The sequence below is a fragment of the Solea senegalensis genome, unplaced genomic scaffold (assembly GCF_019176455.1).
Source record: "Solea senegalensis isolate Sse05_10M unplaced genomic scaffold, IFAPA_SoseM_1 scf7180000016984, whole genome shotgun sequence".
NCBI classification, from domain to species: domain Eukaryota; kingdom Metazoa; phylum Chordata; class Actinopteri; order Pleuronectiformes; family Soleidae; genus Solea; species Solea senegalensis.
Window position 1 is genome coordinate 1 of NW_025322170.1, and position 5,915 is coordinate 5,915.

The window sequence follows — 5,915 nt, forward strand, 5'->3', positions numbered from 1 at the left end:
ACAGGTGTCTGGGGCCAACCCAAGATCTTGGCACACAAGTCAGTTGTTGTGGTGCCATGTTTTTAAGGGCGCATAACAAAGGCTGCTGCTGCTGATCACCTCCGCCCAAGGTTGACCTAAGTGCACCTCTGAGCCTTGACAGACAGCTGCTTGACATTTGACACACTCAAAGGGCGCAGCCTTACAGCAAAGCCCACCAAAAATAACTTAAACTCTTGAACGTCCCTCTCCGCGGAAGTCTTTAGTAAAAGGCGAAAGACTTGTGCATTTTGAAGAGAAACCAGAGTCAACGTAGCCCCTGTCCTGGAGAGCAGCCGAGGAGTCTATCGCGGAGTCACCACAGTCTTTCCGGTCGGCGGCCCGTGCCAGAACGGCCTTCCTTCAACGTTTTTGCTTAGTCGGCCAATAAACCGCCCAGATTTGACTGCATGTTTGGAAGCGCTTCCCTACTGTCGGTTGTGCGCTGCAGTTTTCTATCAGTCGCTGAGGCTGTGGCACATTCCTCGCTCACTGGCACACCTCCAACATTTAGTGGTAGACGTGAGTGCATGAGCAAAGCAGCTCCCTGTCACACTGAGCAGTACAAACTGCCGGGCCATTTCCCACCTCATCCGGGCTTCTGAAATGGTGAGTTGCTCCTGGCATCACTTCAACATCAGGTCACTGCACGGAGTGAACAGAGCAAGCGCCAAGTATTAACCCTTGGCATGATGGCCATGGATCCATCTCCAACAATCGAGTTCTTCTACAAAGAGTTGGGAAAGGGCGTGACATTTGCTTTGAAAGACAACACCACAACCATCCGCGTTCCCGGCAACGGAAAGACTGGGGATGTTGCTCCATAAGGGCGTGAAGTTTGGAGATGGGCACCTAGCGTTGAACCCGGGCTGACTGACCTATGCCTAGCGACATCGCCGAGCCAGCGGGCGCTGGCAAATTGTACAGTCAAGACTCCACGTTTGGGGAATTTGCAGGGGTCAACACAGCCGGAGTGCAATGGCTGAGCCTCGAGCCTGGGTGAACCGCCTTCTTGATCATGGTATCTCCCCTGCCAGGTAAGTATGAGGTGTACTCGCCAAACACCGGGTGGCTCTTGCCAGACACAGCTCTTTGGCTGATGGTGCTGGAAATGAATAATCCCAGAGGCCAATGCCTTGACTCAGTTGCTCGTTAATGCTGTGCTATGTTCAACTTCAACCTCCAGCACACATTGGAGAGGAAACACTCGACCTTTTTTACTGGCATACCTGGCTGTCGTTTCCTATAGATTCAGCAACAACTGGACATGACGGCACCAACAGCCGCTTGCCCATCTCGGTGTCGCTTCCCGATACTGGACTAGAGTGTAGCATGTGGTGGAGATAAAGGCTGAAGTGCAGTGTGTCCGAAAGGCTGACTTTTGAGCCCCGCCACGCGCAGGGGGCTTACGGCCATACCACCCTGAGCACGCCCGATCTCGTCTGATCTCTGGCTGGTCTTCCTGCATGCGCTATACGACCTCTGCAACTCATCCAGAATGCGGCAGCTCGACTGGTCTTCAATTTACCAAAATTCTCCCACACTACACCGCTCCTCCGCTCCCTTCACTGGCTTCCTGTAGCTGCTCGCATCCGCTTCAAGACTCTAGTGCTTGCGTTCCATGCTACAAACGGATCCGGTCCAGCCTACATCCAGGACATGATCAAAACCTACACCCCAGCCCGCCCACTCCGCTCTGCATCGACAAACCGGCTTGCTGCTCCCTCACTGAGAGGATCACAGAGGCACTCGCAGAACTCGAGACTGTTCACTGTCCTCGCTCCCAAATGGTGGAACGATCTCCCCATCGACATCCGGACAGCTGAAAGCCTCCACATCTTCCGACGCCGACTAAAAACACATTTGTTCCGACTCTACCTCGACTAAGACGACAAAAAAAAAAAAATTGTATTGCACTTATGACTAGCACTTCATAGTTTGTTCTACTTGAAGCTCTTACTTACATCTAGCTCTTATTTTTACCCAAATGTTTAAATGCACTTTTGTAAGTCGCTTTGGATAAAAGCGTCTGCTAAATGACATGTAATGTAATGTAATCTCGGAAGCTAAGCAGGGTCGGGCCGGGTTAGTACTTGGATGGGAGACCGCCTGGGAATACCAGGTGCTGTAAGCTTTTACGCTGCTGCTGCTGCTTCCTTACAAGAAACATGGGCTCGCAATTAAATTGACGCACAGGCACGGGTTGATGTCTTTCTGGTTTCAGCTTCGCTTTGCTTTTCACAGAAAAAAGAGAATGGTGCACCGTTCCTGGTGGCACTGCAATACCAGGTCAATGCAAGGAGTGAAGAGAGCAAGCCCCAGTTTTCACCTCCCACTGCTCAAAAATGCATTTAATATTTAATCCCCATATAGAGGACATATCAGATATTAAACTGATAAGAACAGATACTACACTTGATCTTAGCCAAAAGGCCGAGAAGCGATGGCCCACAGGTGTCTGGGGCCAACCCAAGATCTTGGCACACAAGTCAGTTGTTGTGGTGCCATGTTTTTAAGGGCGCATAACAAAGGCTGCTGCTGCTGATCACCTCCGCCCCAAGGTTGACCTAAGTGCACCTCTGAGCCTTGACAGACAGCTGCTTGACATTTGACACACTCAAAGGGCGCAGCCTTACAGCAAAGCCCACCAAAAATAACTTAAACTCTTGAACGTCCCTCTCCACGGAAGTCTTTAGTAAAAGGCGAAAGACTTGTGCATTTTGAAGAGAAACCAGAGTCAACGTAGCCCCTGTCCTGGAGAGCAGCCGAGGAGTCTATCCGCCGGAGTCACCACAGTCTCGGTCGGCCGGCCGGCCGGCCACCTTGGGACGGCCTTCCTTCAACGTTTTTGCTTAGTCGGCCAATAAACCGCCCAGATTTGACTGCATGTTTGGAAGCGCTTTCCTACTGTCGGTTGTGCGCTGCAGTTTTCTATCAGTCGCTGAGGCTGTGGCACATTCCTCGCTCACTGGCACACCTCCAACATTTAGTGGTAGACGTGAGTGCATGAGCAAAGCAGCTCCGTGTCACACTGAGCAGTACAAACTGCCGGGCCATTTCCACCTCATCCGGGCTTCTGAAATGGTGAGTTGCTCCTGGCATCACTTCAACATCAGGTCACTGCACGGAGTGAACAGAGCAAGCGCCAAAGTATTAAGCCTTGGCATGATGGCCATGGATCCATCTCCAACAATCGAGTTCTTCTACAAAGAGTTGGGAAAGGGAGCGTGACATTTGCTTTGAGCTGAAGACAACACCCACAACCATCACGTTCCCAGCAACTTGGAAAGACTGGGGATGTTGCTCCGCAAGGACGTGAGAAGTTTGGAGATGGGCACCAACGTTGAACTTCGGGCGGCTGACCTTTGCCCCTACTTGACATCATCGAGCGGCGGACGCGGCACCCCACTAGCAAAAGAGCCAACAGTCAAGACTCCCCACGTTTGGGGAATTTGCAGGGGTCAACACAGCCGGAGTGCAATGGCTGAGCCTCTCCCTGGGTGAACAGCCTGCTTGATCATGGTATCTCCCCTGCCAGGTAAGTATGAGGTGTACTCGCCAAACACCGGGTGGCTCTTGCCAGACACAGCTCTTTGGCTGATGGTGCTGGAAATGAATAATCCCAGAGGCCAATGCCTTGACTCAGTTGCGCGTTAATGCTGTGCTATGTTCAACTTCAACCTCCAGCACACATTGGAGAGGAAACACTCGACCTTTTTTACTGGCATACCTGGCTGTCGTTTCCTATAGATTCAGCAACAACTGGACATGGCGGCACCAACAGCCGCTTGCCCATCTCGGTGTCGCTTCCCGATACTGGACTAGAGTGTAGCATGTGGTGGAGATAAAGGCTGAAGTGCAGTGTGTCCGAAAGGCTGACTTTTGAGCCCCGCCACGCGCAGGGGGCCTTGCCCAGTCCATTAAAGCAGTCTGTGTCCCCAACCCCGACTACGGCCATACCACCCTGAGAACGCGCCCGGTCCGTCTGATCCTGCGGAAGCCAAGCAGGTCGAGGGCCTGGTTAGTACTTGGATGGGGGCAGCGCAGAATTCCAGGTGCTGTAAGCCACGCTGCCGTTCACCGGCTCACTGGCACACCTCCAGCATTTAGTGGTAAGCGTGAGTGCATGAGCAAAACAGCTCGTGTCTTTTTACTGAGCATTACAACTGCGGGCCATTTCCTCATCCGGGCTTCTGAAATGGTGAGTTGCTCTGGCATCACTTCAACATCAGGTCACTGCACGGAGTGAACAGAGCAAGCGCCAAAGTATTAACCCTTGGCATGATGGCCATGGATCCATCTCCAACAATCCAGTTCTTCTACAAAGAGTTGGGAAAGGGAGCGTGACATTTGCTTTGAGCTAAAAGACAACACCCACAACCATCACGTTCCCAGCAACTTGGAAAGACTGGGGATGTTGCTCCGCAAGGACGTGAGAAGTTTGGAGATGGGCACACAGCGTTGAACTTCGGGCGGCTGACCTTTGCTTACAACGACATCATCGGGGGAAAGCGCGGACGCAGCACCCCACTAGCAAAAAATATGCAGTCAAGACTCCCACGTTTGGGGAATTTGCAGGGGTCAACACAGCCGGAGTGCAATGGCTGAGCCTCGCCCTGGGTGAACCGCCTTCTTGATCATGGTATCTCCCCTGCCAGGTAAGTATGAGGTGTACTCGCCAAACACCGGGTGGCTCTTGCCAGACGCAGCTCTTTGGCTGATGGTGCTGGAAATGAATAATCCCAGAGGCCAATGCCTTGACTCAGTTGCTCGTTAATGCTGTGCTATGTTCAACTTCAACCTCCAGCACACATTGGAGAGGAAACACTCGACCTTTTTTACTGGCATACCTGGCTGTCGTTTCCTATAGATTCAGCAACAACTGGACATGACGGCACCAACAGCCGCTTGCCCATCTCGGTGTCGCTTCCCGATACTGGACTAGAGTGTAGCATGTGGTGGAGATAAAGGCTGAAGTGCAGTGTGTCCGAAAGGCTGACTTTTGAGCCCCGCCACGCGCAGGGGGCCTTGCCCAGTCCATAAAAGCAGTCTGTGTCCCCAACCCCCCGGCTTACGGCCATACCACCCTGAGCACGCCCGATCTCGTCTGATCTCGGAAGCCAAGCAGGGTCGGGCCTGGTTAGTACTTGGATGGGAGACCGCCTGGGAATACCAGGTGCTGTAAGCTTTTACACCGCTGCACGCTTTTACACTGCTGCTTCCTTACAAGAAACATGCCCCTCCACGAGCAGGGGCCTTGCCTAGTCCATAAAGGCACTCTCTGTCGCCAGCCCCTCGGCTTACGGCCATACCACCCTGAGCACGCCCGATCTCGTCTGATCTCGGAAGCTAAGCAGGGTCGGGCCGGGTTAGTACTTGGATGGGAGACCGCCTGGGAATACCAGGTGCTGTAAGCTGTTACGCTGCTGCTGCTGCTGCTTCCTTACAAGAAACATGGGCTCGCAATTAAATTGACGCACAGGCACGGGTTGATGTCTTTCTGGTTTCAGCTTCGCTTTGCTTTTCACAGAAAAAAGAGAATGGTGCACCGTTCCTGGTGGCACTGCAATACCAGGTCAATGCAAGGAGTGAAGAGAGCAAGCCCCAGTTTTCACCTCCCACTGCTCAAAAATGCATTTAATATTTAATCCCCATATAGAGGACATATCAGATATTAAACTGATAAGAACAGATACTACACTTGATCTTAGCCAAAAGGCCGAGAAGCGATGGCCCACAGGTGTCTGGGGCCAACCCAAGATCTTGGCACACAAGTCAGTTGTTGTGGTGCCATGTTTTTAAGGGCGCATAACAAAGGCTGCTGCTGCTGATCACCTCCGCCCCAAGGTTGACCTAAGTGCACCTCTGAGCCTTGACAGACAGCTGCTTGACATTTG

The 5,915-nt window shown here is 52.4% G+C and overlaps 8 non-coding genes and 1 pseudogene across 8 annotated transcripts; 2 read left to right on the forward strand and 7 right to left on the reverse strand.

The window, feature by feature from the left end:
• Window positions 1-176: 176 nt before the first annotated feature.
• Window positions 177-289, reverse strand: LOC122763657. The gene has a single exon (XR_006359282.1). It is a non-coding gene; the product is annotated as a U5 spliceosomal RNA (small nuclear RNA).
• A 630-nt stretch (window positions 290-919) lies between these two features.
• Window positions 920-1,063, reverse strand: LOC122763653 (annotated as a pseudogene).
• Window positions 1,064-2,270: 1,207 nt separating this feature from the next.
• Window positions 2,271-2,463, reverse strand: LOC122763654. The gene has a single exon (XR_006359279.1). It is a non-coding gene; the product is annotated as a U2 spliceosomal RNA (small nuclear RNA).
• A 182-nt stretch (window positions 2,464-2,645) lies between these two features.
• On the reverse strand, window positions 2,646-2,758 carry LOC122763656. Its single transcript, XR_006359281.1, has one exon. It is a non-coding gene; the product is annotated as a U5 spliceosomal RNA (small nuclear RNA).
• Window positions 2,759-3,401: 643 nt separating this feature from the next.
• On the reverse strand, window positions 3,402-3,564 carry LOC122763652. Its single transcript, XR_006359277.1, has one exon. It is a non-coding gene; the product is annotated as a U1 spliceosomal RNA (small nuclear RNA).
• A 956-nt stretch (window positions 3,565-4,520) lies between these two features.
• On the reverse strand, window positions 4,521-4,684 carry LOC122763660. The gene has a single exon (XR_006359284.1). It is a non-coding gene; the product is annotated as a U1 spliceosomal RNA (small nuclear RNA).
• Window positions 4,685-5,087: 403 nt separating this feature from the next.
• LOC122763659 lies at window positions 5,088-5,206 on the forward strand. Its single transcript, XR_006359283.1, has one exon. It is a non-coding gene; the product is annotated as a 5S ribosomal RNA (ribosomal RNA).
• Window positions 5,207-5,316: 110 nt separating this feature from the next.
• On the forward strand, window positions 5,317-5,435 carry LOC122763651. Its single transcript, XR_006359276.1, has one exon. It is a non-coding gene; the product is annotated as a 5S ribosomal RNA (ribosomal RNA).
• A 121-nt stretch (window positions 5,436-5,556) lies between these two features.
• Window positions 5,557-5,749, reverse strand: LOC122763655. The gene has a single exon (XR_006359280.1). It is a non-coding gene; the product is annotated as a U2 spliceosomal RNA (small nuclear RNA).
• Window positions 5,750-5,915: the final 166 nt, after the last annotated feature.